Source organism: Gorilla gorilla, chromosome 1 (assembly GCF_029281585.2).
Source record: "Gorilla gorilla gorilla isolate KB3781 chromosome 1, NHGRI_mGorGor1-v2.1_pri, whole genome shotgun sequence".
Taxonomy (NCBI): domain Eukaryota; kingdom Metazoa; phylum Chordata; class Mammalia; order Primates; family Hominidae; genus Gorilla; species Gorilla gorilla.
The window spans coordinates 6,908,477-6,930,812 of NC_073224.2; the positions used below are offsets into that span (position 1 = coordinate 6,908,477).

At 38.1% G+C, this 22,336-nt stretch overlaps 1 protein-coding gene and 1 pseudogene across 1 annotated transcript in view; one reads left to right on the forward strand and one right to left on the reverse strand.

The window, feature by feature from the left end:
* LOC134758591 (serine/arginine repetitive matrix protein 1-like) overlaps positions 1-22,336 on the reverse strand; it is a 240,583-nt gene that overhangs the window by 73,491 nt on the left and 144,756 nt on the right. The window lies entirely within an intron of this gene.
* LOC115936264 (large ribosomal subunit protein uL1-like) lies at positions 9,329-10,161 on the forward strand (annotated as a pseudogene).

Sequence of the window (22,336 nt, forward strand, 5' to 3'; positions counted from 1 at the left end):
TTATTTTGTTCACTGATCAACTGGCTATTCAGGAGCATGTTGTTTAATTTCAGTCAGTTTTCTGAAAGTCTTACTGTTACAGATTTTTAGTCTTAACCCATTGTGATCAGAAAAAAATACTAGATATGATTTCAATCTTCTTAAATTTGCTTAGACTTGCCTTGTGACCTAATATATGGTTTATTCTGGAAAATGTTCTGTGTGCTCTTGACAAGAATGTGTATTTGGTTGTTGTTGGTTTGGAATGTTTTGTACATGTCTGCTAGGTCCAGTTAGTCTGAAATGTTGCTCAAGTCCACTGTTTTCTTATTGATTTTATGTCTATCCAATATTGAAAGTGATGTATTAAATCCTCTACTTACATTGTATTGAAATATACCTTTCCCTTCAGATACTTTAATATTTCCTTTATAGATTCAGGTGCTACACTGTTAGGTGCATATATAATTGTTATATCCTATTGATAAATTGACCCCTTTATCATTATATAATGCCCTTCTTTGTCTTTTAAAATACTTTTTGACTTAAAGTCTATTTTCTCTAATGTAGCTATCACTACCCCTGTTCTCATTTGGTTTCCTTTTGTGTGGAATATCTTTTTCCATCCTTTAATGTTCAATCTCTGTGTTCTTTGAAAAGTGAAGTGTGTAGGCAGTATGTACTTGGGTCTCATTTTTTTAGTTCATTGATCACTCTATGTCTTTTGATTAGAGAATTTAATTTATTTTCATTCAAGGTTACTGTTGCATAAAGATTTACTATTGCCATTTTGTTGTTTTCTGGTTGTTTTGTAGTTACTTTATTTCTTTCTTCCTGTCTTGTTGTTTTCCTTTATAGTTTGCTATGGTGTATGGTTTCCTGTAGTGGTATGTTTTGAATGTTTTTTCACTTTTTGGTTACCATGAGACTTTCCTAGCATATCTTACACTTATAACAGTCTACTTCAAACTGATAACAGCTTAACTTTGATTACATGTAACAATTCTGCACTTTTACTCCCCTCTTCCAAATTTTATGCTTTTGATGTCTAAATTAACATTTTATAATATATATCTCCTGACAATTTATTTTATCTATAGTTGTTATTAATAATTCCATCCTTTAACCATTACACTAGGGATAAAATTATGTTACATACCATGATTACAGTCCTAGGGTATTCTGAATATTGCTATTTATTATGTATACCATTAGGTTTTGTGCTTTTCTAAATGTTATGTTACTAGTTAGAAGCATTTTATTTTTAGCTTAAAGAATTTCTTTTAGTAATTCCTGTAAGAGAGGCCTAATCATGATGAATTTTCTTAGCTTTTATTTGCCTGGGAAAGCTTTTATTTCTCTCATTTCTGAAAGCTTTGGTGGTTAGAGCATTCTTGGTTGGCAGGGTTTTTTTTTTTTTTTTTTTCATTCAGCACTTTGAAAATACTATCCCACTGGCCTAGAGAGTTTCTGCTGAGAAGTCTACTGATGATTGTATTGAGACTTCTTTGTAGGTAATATATTGCTTGTCTCTTGCTGCTCTCAGAAAATTTTGCTTTTAATTTTTGATATTTTGATTATTATATGTCTTGGTGAACTCCTTTTTGGGTTGAACTTAGTTGATGACCTCTACATTTTCTGTACCTAGCTGTTGGTTTCTTTCCTCAATTAATGACATTTTTTCTTTTTTTTTTTTTTCGAGATGGAATTTTGCTCTTGTTGCCCAGGCTGGAGTACAATGGCATTATCTTGGCTCACTGCAACCTCCGCCTCCCAGGTTCAAGCGATTCTTCTGCCTCAGCCTCCCAAGTAGCTGGGATTACACGTGCCCGCCACCACACCTGGCTAATTTTTTGTATTTGTAGTAGGGACGGGGTTTCACCATGTTGGCCAGGCTGGTCTCAAACTCCTAACCTCAGGTGATTCATCTGCCTTGGTCTCCCAAAGTGCTGGGATTACAGACGTGAGCCATTGTGCCCGGCCATTAATGACTTTTTGATCCAATATTTCTTTCAATATGTTTTCTGGCCCTTTTACTCTGTCTTCTCCTTGTGAAATGTGTATTATGGATAGGTTAGGCCTCAGTGGTGTCCCATAATTCCCACGGTCCTACTTTATTCTTTTTCTTTTTTTCCTTTTGCTCCTTTGATTGGGAAATTTCATAAGTACTGTCTTCGAGTTCACTCATTCTTTCTTCAATTTGATCAAGCAGACTGTTGAAGTTTTTATTGCATTTTTCAGTTCAAGCATTGTATTCTTCAACTCTAGGATTTCTATTTGGGTATTTTTTAATTGTTTCTATTTCTTTGTCAAACTTCTCATATTGGTCATGTATTGTTTTACACATTTTATTTAATTTTTATCTGTATGTTTTTGAAGTTCACTTAACTTTGTTAAGAGGATTATTCTAAATTTTTTTGTCATTTCATAAATTTCCCTTTCTTTAGTGTCCATTGTTGGAGCTTTGTTAGTTTCTTTTGGAGGTGTCATGATTTCTCAAATGTGTGTAATCTTTGTCTTCCTGCATTGCTGTTTATGCATTTTCAGAGAAAGCCACCTTTTCTGGCATTTATAAGAGTTCTTTGGCAGAGATAGACCTTCACTAGTTAGTCTATGCTATAATTCTGAATGGGCCAGCTGGTAATGAATCTGGGCAGGCAGAGCTTGCATTCAGGTTCTCTAGATGTCTGGGTCACTGCCTTTTCTCTGAATTTGGGTGGAACAGCTGGCTATGCTCTGCTATCCAGCAAGACCACCAGCTAAGCCCTGCTATGAGGCTGAGCTTCTGTGTGGGCACTAAAGTCACTTCTGATCTGGCTGGGCTACAGAGTACATTCTCCAGCTGGAATATACTGCTATCTGGACTCATCAGTTGGACAAAGTTGCAGGAGGGACCCTAAAGTTAATGGGATTGTGATGAATGGACCAAACGCTATGCTCAGTATATTATATTCCTGATTGTGGCAAAACTAATACCTGCTTATTGTCAAAATTTGCTGCAGTGATTTTCTTTCTCGCTATGTAGGGTCTAGGGGATAGGCTTTGGGGCTGTGTGACACATTAAGCTTCAGTTTATGGCAGATCTAGTGTCTACTCATTGTGGAAATTCACCGCCAGTGGGTAGGGAAAGGGTTTTCTCATTCCCTGAGGAGCTCCTAGGGGTAGGGTCAAAGGCTGGACATGGAGGCTGGCTATCGAGGGATTCAAGCCTAGTAGTCCTTCCCACCTCTTCTGGGAGTGACCAGCTTGACTTTGCAGGTGACCTATGCTATTACCTGATATCTGTGATCACGTACTGCTGGCAGGTACACTGAGCTTTCATCAAGATCTACCCACTGGTCTCCGCGGGCTCTGCCCTCTTGCTTTGTTTCGTTGTGACCCCAGGTGATCTGGCTGTGCCATATCCTCCTGTTTCCTGGTTCCTGTGAGGTGGGAGTGGAGTAGGCTTCCTGGGAAGTGTCAGAGAAGTTAGATGTCTACCTCCTCACCTCTCTTTTTTGACTGTAGAAACCATGAGCCCTGGGGAATCCTGTGTGGTGCTGTGGCAACTTGAGGAAGAGGGAAGGATGACATCGTCAAAGCAAGACTGTTTCTTTCAGCTTTCAATGGGGAATTTTATTTAGTTCCATGGAAATGAAGAAAAGCATTGACTCAGGCTTATTCCTACACTGTGGAGTTTCAATAACATATTTTTGTCTGTGGATAGTTGCTAGTTAATCTTTCTGTTGGAGGGAGTGAAGACTGGGGCCAACTCGCTGTTGTCACTCCACTAATTTTACTTTCAAGAAACACCACAGTGAACTGTTTGCGGGCTCAGGCTGCAAAATAAGATTGCTTGGATTCTGCCATTTATTGGATGTATGCTCTTAGCAAGTTATTTAGCCATGTGCTTCAGGTTCCTTGTCTGTAAAATGGGGATTTATTAATAACTGTTTCATAGGGTTATTATTAATAATTAAGTTAAATGACATACTATATGTGAAGTACTTAAAACAATACATAGAAGATAGATAGCAGTAAATGAGTCTTTGCTATTGTTAGTACATTGTTGCATTTTTAACACCTGTATTTACATGCCTCGTATATTTTGGAGAAACAAGGTAAATATATAAATATTCAACAAAAACTATAAGTTATGTGTAACAGAGAGGCAGAGAGAAATAGGGAGAAATAAGAAAGAGAGAAGGCAAATGTTAGATGGAAATTTTCTAGAATAAAATTTTTGAGAAATTGTTCTAGCTCAGTCTCATAACTCAAAATCCTAAAGTAATATTTCCCAAATTTAAGCATGGATCAAAATCACTCATAAAAACATACATTGCTGGGCCCCAAGTATGTACTTGTAACAAGTTTTCAAGAGATGTTGCTGCTGCTGATCCCTGGGCCACACTTTTGAACCGGGGCCCTAAAGTATCATCTAAAATAAATCCTACTTAGTACCTGTTCATCCATCAAATTTACCTGCCTTTAGTAGTTCATTTGTGAACATTAAAAGGATCATGATAAATACACCCTAATGAAAAAAAAACATAAATTTTGTAATTTATTTTCTTTGTGGTGGCTTAAAAAATAATTTTAAATAATATCTTTAAATTTTGAAAATGTTTTCTACTGGACATCAGTTTTTATTTATTTTAATGATATTCATTGTTTCTATAATCAGAAAACGTTTGCTTTTAACTGTGTTGAAAAAAGCCCTCATAACGAAAAAAGAAAATCACTCATAATCCTACTGAGACCTAACTGCCATTTATATTTCATTCTTGTTCTTTCCTATATTCCATCTGCCTATCTAACAACGATAAAATTGTATCATGCTGTAATTAAGGTTTATATTCTGCTTTTTGCACTCAATGGTATGTTAGTGTCCTTAAATGTTCTTTCATAGCATAGTTCTAAATTTTTGCATAATATTCTAATACGTGGTTGTATCATCATCTCCTTTACCCAAAAAAACTTTCAAGAAGCCACTCATTTTACAATAGAAAAAAGTGATTAAACTTTTTTCATTTTATCCAGTTTCCCTAGACATTATAAATGGAAACGAACAAACAAAAAGCTTTCAGCAAGGTTTAAAGTAATGTAATAATATTCACATTAATCTAGTCCAGAAGATACTCTAACCCAGGAAAATATAATTAGTTACCTCAATAATAATTCTGAAGAGAGCAGCTTGAAAATACCATACCAGGTACCTAGTGGGCATTCAATGAATGAATCCTAACAAAGACAATATCAATGATTTGTTTCTCTTTATTCTGAATGCTGTAATAAATAACAATAAATAAGTAAGAACTCTAGCTACTTTGTATGCTCTTGGAAGTACTTTCATAACTCTCACAAATTTATTTTAACTTCTATTAGTTTAATTTTATATTATTAAATTCCATTAAAAGAAGCAGTTTAGCTAGTTATTTCCATTTTCATTTACCAAAGAAGAAAAATTCAGACTCTGATATTCATTTTTAAATATCTCCTTGGAACAATGCACTATAACAATATAAGGTCATGCCACTACTTCCTTAGCCTCATTTAATTTCCATCTCATCAAAAGTGAAAGCTTACGTTCAAATGATAGAATAAGAGCCGCATAAATAATATCAAACTTCAGGGAACCAAGAGACATTAATTTTCAAATCCTTAACAGGTATAATTCCAGAAATCAATTCCAACTACACTTTTCTGTTTTTATTGAATTTAATCAAGGGAAGCAAGTTTTAAGGAGAATCCATAAACAAGTTTATCATCTAAACTTCACAAGACAAAACAAAATTTAAAATGCTATTACATAGCATCAGCATCAGCCAATCTGTACTTTCACAGCAGTTTACATGCATATGAAAAGAATTGCTTTCTTGGTCAAGAAGTAAATATTAAAACATGTTAACATTCAAAATATTTGAATGTCATATCCTTAACAAACATGTTTTAACTCAAATACAGAAATAGAGATATATTATCTCTAACTAGAGAAAGTATTACACTTGAAATTTTCAAGCTGGGCTTTTATATCATTGAACAAGCTCTTAAAAGGAATTTGCACCTAGGCTGGGTGTGGTGGCTCATGCCTGTAGTCCTAGCACTTTGGGAGGCCGAGATGGGAGGATTGCTTGAGGCCAGGAATTCAAGACTACCCTGGCCAACATACTGAGACCTCATCTCATTTTTTTTTTTTTGGTATAAAAAAATTTTAAAGAGGAAAAAAAAGGAATTTACCTTTAGGAAACTATGACCCTAGAGGTAAAAAAGATAAATATACAAAAATTATCCAAAAATTAAAATTATTCATATTATTTTTCATTTATTTACCATGACAATTTTTTTAAAACAAAATCATGGTCAAGTCTTAAAAAGAACACTTTTTATGTGTACAGTTCTTAAAATCTACAAAGCTGAAAGTTCTAATACAATTATTCCCTATATGAAAAATATGCAAACTGGGACTCAAAGACATTTGGCTATTAAGCTGTCCAAGGTGAACCAAACAGTAGGAGACAGTCTGGATATTTAATTTAGGTCTAGAAATCCAAAATCTGTCTGTTTTATAGAGGCAGACTTTTCCCTTTTTCGTTTTCTTTTTGATTTATTCATTTTCTACTTAATTTTCACTATAGTTATTGTTATTATTACCAGTTTTTGTTAATTTCCATGGTTGTCTATTAGTGTAGAAACTAAGGTTGAACACTGCCTTCATCTGTGGAGACATGGTATTCCTGGCCCTATAGGCCTTTCCTGTGATTCTAGATGTGCTGTTATCTTGAGCTCCTAGTGATGTTCCCAAAGGAAGCAGGTCACCCAGTAGACCCAGAGTAATCTCATCTGGTGACTTATCAAATTTCTAGATAATGACTACACTCTGGAATCATATCAGAAACTCTAGACTACAAATGGCTTAGGGGCATTTCTCTAAAATCCTTATAATAGACTTATCACTTCACTTCCTACATATATTTCCATGTTCCTTAGGGCTATATCTTAGGATTTTCTCTTTTCACTCTGTACTCCTTTCCTGAGGGACTTTAATTTACTCCCAAGGCACCCCTCGCTGTACATATTGGTAACCTGCAAATGTACATCACCAGCCCAGAGCATCCTGCTGAGGGCCAGACCCACACTGAGTGAGCTTCCTTGCCATGGCACAGAAAAGCAGGACCTCCAAAGAGTCCACCACAATCCCTAAGTTGAGGAGAAAGAGTCAGGATTTTAGAAAGGCTAGAGTTGGCAGGGCAGAAAACCAGAGAGAGAAAAATCCTCATAGAGAAGCGGTGAAGATCTTCAGGTCTCCTTGAGTCTTCAGCTGAGTGCTGATTGGCACACAGCTGTGAGGAGCTACCTGTCACCTGGGGCACACCTGCCTGGAAGGAGCAGATGGAATAATCGCCAACCCACACACAAGGCCAGAAAGAGTTGGCGTTCCACTCAGAGTGGACACATATCTTGTAACACATGAGAAATAGAGTAATTAGAAAGGTACTGTCTGGAAAATAAAACAGAGAACAATTAGCCCTAGACTCACGGCTGCTTTGGTCTCTCCTTAAAGAAAAAAAAAAAATCATAAAAAGCTAGCCTTAAATTCGGGCACAGTGGCCTGCAAACAGCCACTGCACTCCAGCCTGGGCAACATGGTGAGACCCTGTCTCTTTAAAAAAAAAAAAAAAGTCTCAAAAAACCCAAATTGTTCACCAGTAAGTAGTAACTATACCTCATAACAAAAGGAAAGAATATTTTTTAAAATATGATAATATCCAGCACAGAATAAAATCAAATTCACAACCTCTGGCATCTAGCAATATCTACTAGACATGCCAAGAAACAGGAAACTATGATCCACACTGAGAAAAATAATTAAGCAACTGAAGTCAACTCAGAAATGACAGATTAGTAGGCACAGATATTAAAACAAATACTGTAACTATACTGTAACTATATTCTATATGTTTGAGAAGCTAAGTATACTACAGAAAGATTTTAAAGGATATAAAAAAAGACACACATCTAAATTCTAGAAATAATAAATACACTGAATGGGATTAACAGCAGATTAGACACAACATGTGAAAAGATTAATGAACTCCATGAAAACACAAATAAAAAACAGTAGACTGAACAGAATATCAGTGACAACACAAAAAATCTAATATATATGTCCTTGCAGTCTCTGAAGGAGAGGAAGAGACAGAAAAAATATTTGAAAAATATAATGGCCAAAAGCATCAAAATTTGAGACAGATGTAATAGAGTAATTTTACAATGGTAAAGGGGTAAATTCATCAAGAGGACAGAACAGAACTAAACTTTTATGCACTTAATGACCTAATGAGAGCTTCAAAAAACAAAGCAAAAGCTAACAGAACTTGAAGAGAAATTCTAACGTCTTCAGTTATTTAGTGACTTTGAAACCCCTTTCTCATTAATGGATAGAACAAGTAAATAACATTTCAATATGTACATAGAGGAATTACAAAATACTATCAACCAGCTTCACTGAACTCACATTTATGGAGCACTCCACTAAATAAATAGAATTCCTTTATTTAAGAGCACACAGACCATTTACCAAAATGGATCTATTCTAGGCTTTAAAACAAGTCTCAATCAAGTTAAAAGAATTTTAGAAAGCCAGGAGCAGTGGCTCACATCTGTAATCCCAGCACTTTGGGAGGCCGGGATGGGCGGATCACTTGAGGCCAGGGGTTTGAGACCAGCCTGGCCAACATGGTGAAGCCCCATCTCCATTAAAAATACAAAATTAGCTGAGTGTGGTGGCATGCACCTGTAATCCCAACCACTTGGGAGGTTGAGGAATGAGAATCGTTTAAACCCAGGAGGCGGAGGTTGCAGTGAGCCAAGATCTTGCCACTGCACTCCAGCCTGGTTGATAGAGCAAGACTCTGTCTCAATAAAGAAAAGAAAGGAAAAAGAAAAGAAGAGAAGAGAAGGGCTTTAAGTGATAAATGTATATTTTAAAAATGTAAAAAGGAAAAAGAACAAATTAAGTAGACAAGGGAATACAAATAATAAAGAGCAGAATTCAATAAAAGAGAAAACAGAAAACAAAACCATGCCCACAAAAATCAGTGAATCAGAAGTCTGATTCTTTGAAGATGTCGATAAAAATGGATCAACTTTTGGCAATACAGATAAGGAAAAAAAAAGAGAAGATACAAATTCCAAATATCTCTATGAGAAACAGGACATCACAGCAGATCCTACACAAAATAAAAAATAATAAGGGGATGTTATGAACAAATTCACGATAAGAAATTTATCAGTGTAGATAAAATGAACAAATTTTTGTAAGATACAAGTTACTGAAGCTCCTTTTCCAATTACCATGGCATGAGGAGCCATGAGCAGTAAAGTCTCTCAAGACACCCTGTATGAGGTGGGGCAGGAAGGCCCTGCATGGGGACAAGTGCAAGTGCCCCAAGTTTTTGGAGACTGGAGTTGCAGATAACTTTGATGAACTATGACCTCCAGGACAAATGCTTCTCGGGCACCATCAGGCTTAAGTCCACTCCCCGCTCTAAGTTCTGTGTGTGCCCTGGAAAAACAGCAGCACTGTAATGAGGCCAAGGCTGTGGATATCCCACACATGGACATCGAGGTGCTGAAAAAATTCAACCAGAATAAGAAACTGGTCAAGAAGCTGGCCAAGAAGTAGGATGCTCTTTTGGCATCAGAGTCTCCGATCAAGCAGATCCCATAAGTCCTTGCCCAGGCCTACATAAGGCTGGCACGTTCCCTTCCCTGCTGATACACAATGAAAATGAAGTGGATGAGGTGAAGTCCACAATCAAGTTCCAGATGACAAAGGTGCTGTGTCTGGCTGTGACTGTTGGCCATGTAAATGTTACAGACAATAAACTTGTGTATAACATTCACCTGACTGTCAACTTCCTGGTGTCATTACTCAAGAAAAATCGGCAGAATGTCTAGGCTTTATATATCAAGTGCACCATGGGCAAGCACCCAGTGCCTGTATTAAGACACATTCGAATAAATTCTACTGCCACCAGCCAAAAAAGAAAAATTACTAAAGCTCATTCAAAAAAGATAGATAACCCAAATACCCTTATATCAATTAAAGTAAATGAATTTTTAGTTAAAAACCTTCCCACAGTAAAAACTCCAGGTTTAGGTGGCATCATTAGTGAGTTCTGTCAAACATTTGAGAAATAAATAATGCCAATTCTATTCAAGATATCCCACCATATAAAAATGAAAAAAGCTTCCCAATTCATTCTATGAGGTCAGCATTATATTGATACAAGAAGCAGACAAAGACTTAAATATATTTTTTGTCCTACTGTTTTATGATACACTATTGAAGAAACCATGCCTCTACATTCATTTATTTAGCAGATATGTATTTAATGTCTTCTCTGTGCAAAGAGGAATATGGGGTCTGCAAAGATCATGACCTCAACAGGGAAGATAATTTTTCAATTTCCTCTTCAAATTATTCGTAGAAATTGCAAAAGGTCTCTGTCTACCTCAGCTTGCCTTTAAGTGAAAGATCTATCATCAGTTACACAGTTTTCTTATTTTCCCATGCCTAACTAAAGTGATCTCAATGGCACTAAAGGATGTTTTTGTTTTAGGAAATTCTCATTATTTTTACTGGACCAGTAATGAAAATGATTTCTGCAGCAACCTAGATGATTCATTCCTTTTCAAGGGGTTGTATTTAGATTGGTGCAAAAGTGATTGCAGGTTTTGCCATTAAAAATAATGGTAACAAATTACCATTACCATTTACTATTAATAAATTACCATTTGTAATTGGTAATTTATTGCCATTACCTTTAGTGGCAAAACCCACACTTGCTTTTCTGGTAATAAATTCAGCGTTGGATATGCACTAGTTCATTTTCTACCTTTAGTCTCTTTCACTAAATTGAGCTCCTTGAGTTCTAGGATCTTGCCTAGATCCATAATGCCTGGCAGACATGTTCAATAAATATTTGTCAAATGAGTGATGAATAAGTGAATAAATTAAAAAACAGCAAAGGCTAATAAATCAATAATTTTTGTGTTTTACAACCCTGGTTATTTTTATTTTTTTACTACTTATAAACTTCCATTGATTCCCATAACAGAAACATATTGATTTGCAAAATTAGACATGCAAAATGTAAAACACTCTGAGCCCATATTAGCATACAAAAGAATATAATATGTGGTACAGAGGGCATCTTTCTTAAAATAGCAAGACCGAGAATGGAAATTAAGTTTGAATGAAAATGTTAACTGAGCACAGAGCCCTACTCTACTCCCCATCTTATAAAAAATTCTTATAAATGAAGAACAGGTGCAGTAATATAATAATTGTATAATGAATGTTGACAACTAAAAGGAGTACCACCTATGGACAAGAAATTTTAAAGATTTAGTGGAAATTAGATTGACCAAGGAGATAAGAGTCCTCAGACACACACAGGAAAATTCAAACTGCTATAATGTAAGTAGAGCTCTAAGTCTAGAGGCAACAGAGAGACAGAAATGGAAAGAACTCTGGAATGACTGGCACAATGATGAGCTGGGAAACTGCATATGGAGCTGATGGGCCAGTCATCCCTTTCCTCCTACCCCGTCCTTCTGCCCTCTCTGTTGAGCAGCACAAAACAGACATGTTTTAACTCACAAATACAAATGAATAGGGCAATTTCCTCAGAGAGTGAGAACTCCCAGAAGGGCACTACTAGCACATGAATGCCTCACATCTCAGCAGCATACTCGGTCTCTCCTATGAAACCTGGAGACGAACCCCTGTGCACAACCCTCATCCAGAGACATGCAAATAGGAATACACAAACATAGAGGTGGGCAGGTAACTAAACATCTCCAAAAATTTGAGAAAAGCCAAAATCACGAAAGAGGTACTGAACCCAGCAGTAAAACAAACTCTGGAGAAAATAAAGCCAACAGAGGACACAGGTGAACCCTTGAAAATAAGAGTCAAGTTCTCAGGAGAATGAGAGAAGTTGCCCCAGTGAAACATCAGAAGAGATTATTATGAAAAGGTCACCAGTTAGAGATCTTAGGAATTATAAACCTCAGTGGATGGGCTGAATATCAAATGGATACAACTTGAAAGTAAATTTATGTTCTTGATTGAATCAAAGGAATTTTTCCAGAATGCAAGGTAAAAAGTACAAAGTCCTGTTAAAATAATTGGAAGGCCATTAGACTGAGGCAATTCCACTGCCTGCATCAGCAAACTGAAACTCAACTCATTGTAAACAGTAAACAACAACAACCACAACAACAAAACACTTAAGCTTATTCAGTCAGAAATGGCCAACCTCTAACAAGGGACTTTTGCTAGAATGATTCAACTAAACCTACTGCTCCACTGTAACCAACCAAATATTTTCTTTGCCTTGCTCCCGTATTCACCCTATAAAAGCCTTCTCCTTCATTCCCCTTCATCAGAGCCCTGAACCACCTGCATTCTGGAACTGCCCAATTCGTGAACCAATAAAGCAGCCTCATTGTCTGGGGTGACATTCAACGTTCACTGTCTCATAGCCATGGAGATCAAAGACCTGGACACAAAGAGTAAGGTTAGGAGCAAAAATTTAATAGGCAAAAGAAAGAAAATAGCTCTCTGCTACAGAGAGGGGTCCCAGAAAAATGAGTTGCCAATCTGCAGTGAAATGCAGGGTTTTTATAGATGAGCTAGTAAAGAGGTGGTGTCTGATCTACATAGGGCATGAAAAACCAGTTAGGACCAGGTGTGGCATCTGCATAGGGCATGAATCTCTGACAGTCTCCACCCCAGTCTTTTATTATGCAGGTGGGTTCTCTGCCTGAGCTTCTCCATGTTGCCCATTTCTTACTGTACATGTGCTGACAACAAAGGGAAGGTGGAGCCCCATGGTGAACATGCCTGGCCACCAGGTAGGACTTTTCCATTGGTGTAGCTGCAGGCTTTCTCCCGTGCAAGCTTCCAGCTTCCTTATTTGTGTTGCAGCTCCATCTTTCAGGATGCCCTTTGTTAGAAGAGAATTAATTTCTTGGGTTGCTTTTTGTTAGAAAGGAAGTTCTGCCCAGGACTCTTTTGCCCTCACTATCTGCCTAAAATAATTTCTTTCTATCTCCTACGTCACCACCACTTGCTCAAATAAACTCTTTCATATTTAATGTGCCTCAGTTTCTCTTTCAATAGTCCTAACAAATATGGGTATAAAGGATAAAACTCAAGACAACCAGAGAATCAGTCCAGAAAAGCCAGCATCCATCAGATCAAAGTTCCTCAATGAAAGAACATTGAGAATGTAGGACTGTCAATATTCAAAGAAATATAGAAAGGAAAACTTTAATAGTGAAAAATGTATGTCTTCCAAGCAAGTACATCTTTTTTGCATGAGTTTGGAAACAATTTAAAATATTGAGAACTGTAATGGGTGGAGGTTGGGGAAATAGGCATTGGGTTAAAAATGCAAACTGGCAGAGCTTGCTTACATGGCAATTTGGCAGTTTTTATCAGAATTTTAAATGTACATATTTTGACTCAGAAATTCCACTTCCAATATTTAATTTTACAGAAGTGTTTACATATGTGCATAAAGATATAACAACAAGGATGGTCACTGCAGCATTATTTGTGAAAAAAATGGGAAAAATAATCAATAGAGGATTCCTACAATACAGTGATTCTATGGAATATTGTGAAGCCATTAAAATGTGTGTATGTTTATAAATAAACAAAGATTCAATGGAATCACATAAAACTATTGACAGTGGTCATCTGTCAGGAAGAGAGAGGTTTTGTGAGGTCAGAGGAGTTGCCATGTAAAAGATGTTCATGGTTTGCTCTGCATTTTTCTGTATAATCTGGATATTTTACATTAGCCCTGAATCTCAACTGTCTCTTACAGCAATGAGAAAGAGAGCTGTCTATTCTTGGACTATACCATCTCAAGGCAAGTTATTTATCCATAGTTCAATTTTCCTAAGACACAGCTGAGCACTAACCACCACCACCCCGGCTGGTCTGCATTTACTTAAAGTTCTTCCAATTACTAAGCAGAGGTAGATACTATCCCAAGTTTCACAAATTACAGGGGACAACTAGAGAATGACAGAACTGTAGAACACAGAGAATACCCAGAGATGATCTACTTCAACCCTCCATTTTATGTTTTTCTGGATAAGAAAACTTCTGGGAGTAGAACACCGGTGACTCAGTTGTGCATTATTTTCTTTGCCAATGATTGAAGAACTGACACATCAACAAACAAAAAGAGCCATTAAGTTAGCAAAAGACAAATGGCACAGAAGAGGCACTCTCGGTCTGCAGTGATAGTCTGTGACTTGAAGTCAAGCACACCCAGGGCTAGGGTGGAAGAGACCCTTGGGAAGTAAATGAACTTATTTAGTTCCTTGCTTTCTACATGCAGCCACTGGTGGCATGAGGCAAGAGAAGAAAAACGTGTTTCATCCCATTTAAAATACTCTGTGGGCATCTAACACTTGTTATGATGCACTGTGCTAATAATACTGACAATTCAGAAATGTGGCCTCACTCTTAAGAGAGTCTCTACCCTTAAGGACCTTACGGGTGAGGGGTGAGGGGAGAGAGAGATGCAGAGAGAGAGAGATGCAGAGAGAATAGATGTGCCATTCTAATAGGACAGAGGGCTGAGCCAGGGGCCAGGGGAGGGGGCATTAATGGCTGTGTTTGTGACGCATTTCACAGAAGAGTTCCACTTGAGTAGACCAGTTCTGGTGTCTCCCACCCTTCCTTCCATGCACACCTCATTCCTGCAGTAGAGAATTAGGGATTCCCTCTGTACTCACTATAAAGTGAAATAAGCTATTTTGAATGTTAGTGAATGCACAAGAACACACTGTCAATGTCAATAGGAAGAGTCAATACTTAACAGCTAAAAATTACACTTTCATGTTCTCTATCCCCCTCCCCTATATTATAGATAAAAGTGAAAAAAATGACAAAATGCCAACTGGTCTTTGATAAGGTGAGGGCTATTTTGGCCATCTGTATTCTGCACTCTGTTTTTAACAAGTCGAAAAGGCTTTGACTCTTGCAATATATCAAAATAAGTCCAAGTTCTTTCACCTTTCTGTGATAGGAGATTTATTCTGAAGTCTGTCAATTATGATTGTTTTATGTTTCTTTTTCTAAATTACCTGTTTTCTGTTCACTGCAAAGGTTGGTATTTCATCCAGTTAAGGGGCAAAAACACTGCTGACAAAACCCAACAATCTTTATTTTGAGCTCATTAAAAAGCAAAGGCAAAGTTAGGATTGACTTCGGGTGTAACCGGCAAGTAATGAAGAAGCAAAATTTATCTTTAGTAGCACTAGTGTTCAGTTTCTCCTTATTTTAGAAGGAACACACACACGCACACACTTTTATAAGAGTGCACGGAGAGAGGCTTAGAGTTAGGGTGAGAGAGAAACTTTAAACCATCTAATCTAACTTTGCCGTCAGTACAGACACCTGAGCTTCTGCACTCCTGACTGATGAGATCTTCCTTCTCTGCTTGGGTGCTACGAGCTACCAAAAGCTCACTACTTAACAAGACAGCACTAATTTTTAGGAAGTTCCTATTAACATGGGAAGACATGTGATGAACAGAAGCGTACTGAATCATCAAAACACCTTTCCCTATCACCTCTGCCCTAACTCCTTTCTCCGTCCCTTATCCCCCTCCTTCTTTCAATATCTCTCTCTCTCTCTGGACCTCCTTCATTTATCCCTTCACCACTTTCCAAACCCACCATTGCTCTTGTTTTCTTTCTAATCTCCCAATGCTCCCTGACACCCAAACCTCCTCTTGATTCAATGCCCAATCCAGGGCAGAGCTTGCATGGGGCTTTCCCTGTAGAAGAAATGATCCCTCTGCTCTGATTACAAGGGGGCTACAGAAATACAAATGATGACATCCTGAGGCAATAGATAATGAAACCCAATCTTATAATATAGAGTGACCTCAGTGGTAGAAGGAAGAGAGGAAGAAGTTAAACATTCTAGTTTTTTGCCTGCTTTTTTTTAAAGTTTTTTTTTATTATACTGTAAGTTCTGGGGTACACGTGCAGAACGTGCAGGTTTGCTACATAGGTATATATGTGTCATGCTGGTTTGCTGCACCCATCAACCCGTCATCTATATTAAGTATTTCTCCTAATGCTATCCCTCCTACCACCCTCCCCGCACCCCCGCCCTGACAGGCCCCGGTGTGTGATGTTCCCCTCCCTGTGTTCGTGTGTTCTCATTGAAGATGTAGAGGACCTTACATCACTGAAGGAATAAAAATGTAGCCTGTAGCTCCTGTATATTCCTAAATTTCCCTTCTCTTCATCATTATTATTTTTTAAATTTATCTGTTTTTTCAAAGACTCAGGTAAAAGCCCATCATAAGCCATGCCCATAGCACAGCTATTTCCACACACCAGCAGGATGATCTCTAAAAGCCCTGCTTTGTGGAGCCAGGTAGAGGGTAAGAATGTCTCATGGATAGGAAGAATCAATATCGTGAAAATGGCCATACTGCCCAAGGTAATTTATAGATTCAATGCCATCCCCATCAAGCTACCAATGACTTTCTTCACAGAATTGGAAAAAATTACTTTAAAGTTCATATGGAACCAAAAAAGAGCCCGCATTGCCAAGACAATCCTAAGCCAAAAGAACAAAGCTGGAGGCATCATGTTACCTGACTTCAAACTATACTACAAGGCTACAGTAACCAAAACAGCATGGCACTGGTACCAAAACAGAGATATAGACCAATGGAACAGAACAGAGCCCTCAGAAATATTACCACACATGTACAACCATCTGATCTTTGACAAACCTGACAAAAACAAGAAATGGGGAAAGGATTCCCTATTTAATAAATGGTGCTGGGAAAACTGGCTAGCCATATGTAGAAAGCTGAAACAGGATCCCCTCCTTACACCTTATACAAAAATTAATTCAAGATGGATTAAAGACTTAAATGTCAGACCTAAAACCATAAAAACCCTAGAAGAAAACCTAGGCAATACCATTCAGGACATAGGCATGGGCAAGGACTTCATGTCTAAAACACCAAAAGCAATGGCAACAAAAGCCAAAATTGACAAATGGGATCTAATTAAACTAAAGAGCTTCTGCACAGCAAAAGAAACTACCATCAGAGTGAATAGGCAACCTACAGAATGGGAGAAAATTTTTGCAATCTACTCGTCGGACAAAGGGCTAATATCCATAATCTACAAAGAACTCAAACAAATTTACAAGAAAAAAACAACAACCCCATCAAAAAGTGGGCGAAGGACAGTTTTTGATGAACAGACACTTCTCAAAGAAGACATTTATGCAGCCAACAGACACGTGAAAAAATGCTCATCATCACTGGCTATCAGAGAAACGCAAATCAAAACCACAATGAGATACCATCTCACACCAGTTAGAATGGCGATCATTAAAAAGTCAGGAAACAACAGGTGCTGGAGAGGATGTGGAGAAATAGGAACACTTTTATACTGTTGGTGGGACTGTAAACTAGTTCAACCATTGTGGAAGACAGTGTGGCGATTCCTCAAGGATCTAGAACCAGAAATACCATTTGACCCAGCAATCCCATTACTGGGTATATACCCAAAGGATTTTAAATCATGCTGCTATAAAGACACATGCTCACGTATGTTTATTGTGGCGCTATTCACAATAGCAAAGACCTGGAACCAACCGAAATGTCCATCAATGATAGACTGGATTAAGAAAACGTGGCACATATACACCATGGAATACTATGCAGCCATAAAAAAGGATGAGTTCATGTCCTTTGTAGGGACATGGATGAAACTGGAAACCATCATTCTCAGCAAACTATCGCAAGGACAGAAAACCAAACACCACACGTTCTCACTCGTAGGTGGGAATTGAACAATGAGAACACTTGGACACAAGAAGGGGAACATCACACACCAGGGCCTGTTGTGCGGTGGGGGGAGGTGAGAGGGATAACATTAGGAGATATATATATAATATAGGAGATATAATGTAAATGACGAGTTAATGTGTGCAGCACACCAACATGGCACATGTATACATATGTAACAAACCTGCATGTTGTGCACATGTACCCTAGAACTTAAAGTATAATAAAAACAAAAAAAAGAATGTCAGAACAAAGCACCACATTGAGCCACAAAGTTTTCTCTGGTCGCTGTTCATACAGCCATCACTATCTACAAGGAGAGTGCAGGTTTACTACGGTCACAAGGTGAAAGAAAGGTCTGTGGAGTTGCTGTCAGGCTGTTCATACATCTTCCTCTCTTTCAGTCATTGATAGCAATTGCTCGTCAATTCTTTGTGCTCCTGTACCACGACATATTTATTATGCCCTCAAAAGCAACACAAACCACCTGAACTCCTAAAACACAAAATAAGTTACTAGAAGATCACAGAACCAGGAAAAGGAAAACGGTAGGCATGGTTTACATATGCGTTCTTCCTCTTTCCTGGGAGAAATGCTTTTTCAGTTCCTCCATTGATCAGAGAGGCTGACATTTGCCTTCATCACCAAGGTTTTCTTGCGGCTCAGAAAACAATATCCCTAAATGAAGCCCTCAGAAGCAAACATTTTTCTTTGACCTTCACCTGCCCGCCTATCTCTCAATACCATTCTCCCCAAGGGCTAGTCATAGAAACCAGAACACTAAAGAAACCAGAACCTAAAGCCAGCCATGAAACCTAAAAATATTACTATAATGTTCCCCTTTGCCTTTCTGTGTAAAAACTGGCCATAAAGAAATTATGTGGGTGTTAAGACCCCTTTCCAGAGACAGCCCTGCCCCACACCCAGAAGGAAGAAACGTTACACAGAGAGGCCAAGAAGAATCTAGACAGACAAGCCTTGCTGGGTTTCCTCACTCCATCTATTAGCATTAGATCTTACCCTTTTTGTCTAATTATATTTCTACACGCTGTTCATACTTTGCTAAACTTAAGCACAAAAATGGACAATTTACAGCATATCCTTGAGTCTTCATTCTAAGGGGCTCCCGTGTTGATGCAATAAATTTGTATGTCTTTCTCTAATTAATCTGCCTTTTGCGAGTTGATATTTTTCAGCAAAGCTTCAGGGGTCAAGGGCCTTGGCCCCTACAGTTTTACACACAGGGACAGCAATCACCAGCACCTATTTCCCTGTGGCTTTACAGTTTACAATGCCATTTTGCACACCTGGCTGTCATTCCCTGCTCTCATCTATCCTAACCCTCTCTCTTTGGTCAATATCCCCGAGCTGCGTAACCATCCAGCCGGTCCCTACCAAGCACGTCCTAGCCTCTCCCTCAGAGTCTGCGGGTAGTGGCAACAGGCTAGAGGTTTGTGTATGGCTGCATCTGGAGGGAATGGTGCTATTCTGGCAGCTATACCTTGGATGCCACTGTGCAGTCAGTCAGCCGTGCTGTCTGCCTCATTTTAAAGTCCCCCCATTCTTCTCAGGCAAACCCAAAGAGCTGTGCTATCCAGTTTTCTTTAGAAAGGTCTGAGCAGCCCTGCTGGCTCTGCAAGGGCATCAAATTGGGATTTCATAACTGCTTGCCTCCCAGAGGAGACTTTAATTTTTTTTACAAGGGCCAAATGTCCCACGTTTATCTACAAATGAAATGTGTTTCATGCAGTTATGATGGATGGAGTGCATAACACCTGACAGCAGCAAGACCTTTCGAGGAACCGAACGTTGACTACAGTATATCATGCAAGTATCTATATATACACAAAAGAATTCCTTTTCTTAAAAAAATAAGTACAAAACATGTTCAGGGATAAATACAAGATATAAAATGCAAAAGAAAACACAAAACAAAACCAAAAAATAGAACTCTCTCAGAGAACTATAAACGGAAGGGACAGAAGAGTATCTCTGCTGCATTTTAATAAAGCAGAACTACCAACGTTAAATATACTTCTTGAAATGGCTGAACTAAACCTGGGTGGCTCAGTGCTTAAGGTAACGGCCAATTGCAATACACAGGCGGCTGCATTGATAAGTCGGTGGTTGAAGTTGCACATCCCAACGCTAAGTACCAGAACGTTTGGCAGTAGCACCCAGAACAGGAAACGCCAACTCTTTTGACAGCAAAGGGTTAAGTCAACTGATTTTTTTCTGTCAAGAGCCAGAGAAATACTTGATATTCTTAGTTGTGTTTCTGTAATATTTAATAAATTACATGACAAAAACCTGACTATATAAATCTACTGGTCTAACTACGTATTTGTAACTTTTATAGTAGTCCAGCCCTTTCCTTACTTTCCCTCCTTGTGCTCTTAAAGCCAGCCTTGCAGGTCTGCTGAGAAAACAAGCCCCATTTTTTTCTTTAGAATAGCCTTCCCCATTCCTCAAAATGGAACTGAGGAAATCAGCATTCCTTATTAGATTCCTGGCTTCAGTTTTTATCCACGGCTGGGAAACGAGCGACCTGCAAGACTGCTTTAAACACCCTTCGGCGTGGCCTGAAGACAAAGGCACGTCCACACTGGAGTGCAGTTGTCTCACATGTGAACTCACTTCCTCAGGGCGGGCACATCGAGGAAGTGCTGAGACACTTAAAAGTTCCTAGTGTTTTTGAGACCCACAATTACTTACAATTTATGTAGTAAATTCTAAAAATTAAAAACACTAAAAAAGGCATTATTTTAGCCTGTAATTAGTTAACCCATTCAAAACCCAAACATACAAAATGGTTTATTTGAATTCAGGAACTGCCCCTGTTACTAAGAACTCTCTTTTAAAGAAACAGTACAAAAAGAAAAATTCTAACCCAAAACAACTCAAATGGTTTTCCACTAAATACTGATACAAACATGTAACAAAGAGTATAAAAAGTTGTTCATTTAAATATATACAAACTCTTTTAAACTCAAATACTGTTTTAATACTTATCGAGGATATATACGACGAGGTGAAGGAAGGTACGTTGAAAGAGAATATATTGCAACAGCCTAGACAATACTGTTAACTCTATTATACTGCAAACTTTTTGTAACAAAAATGTCTTTTTTATTCCAATGTGGACAGGGATTTTCCTCATCGATCATCTGTGGCTATTTCTCGGCTGAGCTCATCCTTTTGGATTTGATGAAGGCCATGCCGTGTATCCGCATGTGAGTATTTGAGGCAGCTTCAGTTTCAAAAGTTTTTGCACACACTTTGCACCTTCTGTCTGACACGGTGCCATCAGGGGAGTCATCCCCGTGGCTGGGTTTGTTCTCCTGTTGGTTATCTTCCCCAGCCCCATTTTGCTTGGACACTGGCTGAGGTTCCTTTAACTTGTGTACGCTGAAGAGGTGCCTGGAGAGAGAGACGTGAGACGTGTAGCAGAGGCCACACTCCCCGGCACTGGTAGGAAGAACCTTCCGATTTGTGCTGAGGGACGTGTTCGTGGAACTGCAGCAGGTTTTCAGTGGTGAAGCCACACACGGCACACTTGTGAACCTTAAAATCATTGATTTTCAGCTTTTTCAGTGGTTGAGTGATTGCTCCTTAGGGAGGCCTGAACTCCAGAACTGGTTCTTCTAACTTCCGCTTGGGACTGGGGACCTTGGTGTCTTCTTTTATTTCTGTTTCCTCCTCACTTGTGGCATCTGTCATTTCTTTAATTCTTTAATAGTAAACACAGCTTCTTCCAACAAAAGCCTCTGAGGTTGGATGCCATGCCACTCAGTCTAAGCAATACGATTTCATATTCTAGATAGAGACATGACCCTGGTCCCAGTACAACCTCACATAGGAAGGTTGATATCCCAAACATGTATAGCTCATGGGGGAAAAAGCAGGTAAATAAATAAATAAAACAACAAACTTAAGAAAAAATACAAACAACTCAATTTAAAAATGAGCAAAGGAGTTCAATGGACATTTCTCCAAAGAAAATATACAAATGATTAATAAGCACACGAAAAGATGTTCAACATCACTATAGAAAAATGCAAATCAAAACCACAATTAGATACTTCACACCATTAGGACAGCCAGTATACAAAAAACGGAAAATAACAAATATTAGTAAGGAGGTGGAGAAATCGGAACCCTATACATTGTTGGTGGGAATGTAAAATGTTGCAACCACTGTGAAAGATAGTGTGGTGGTTTCTCAGAAAAATTTAAGATAAGATCACCTTATGATCCAGTAATTCCACTTTTAGGTATACATCAAAAAGAATGGAAAGCAGGGACTCAAACAGAGAAATGTACAACAAGGTTCATAGCAGCATTATTTGCAACAGCCAAAATGTAGAAACAACTCAAATTAGGAGATGAATGGATCAACAAAATGTGATAAGCACACAGGACAAAATATTATTCTGCCTTAAAAGAGAAGGAAATTC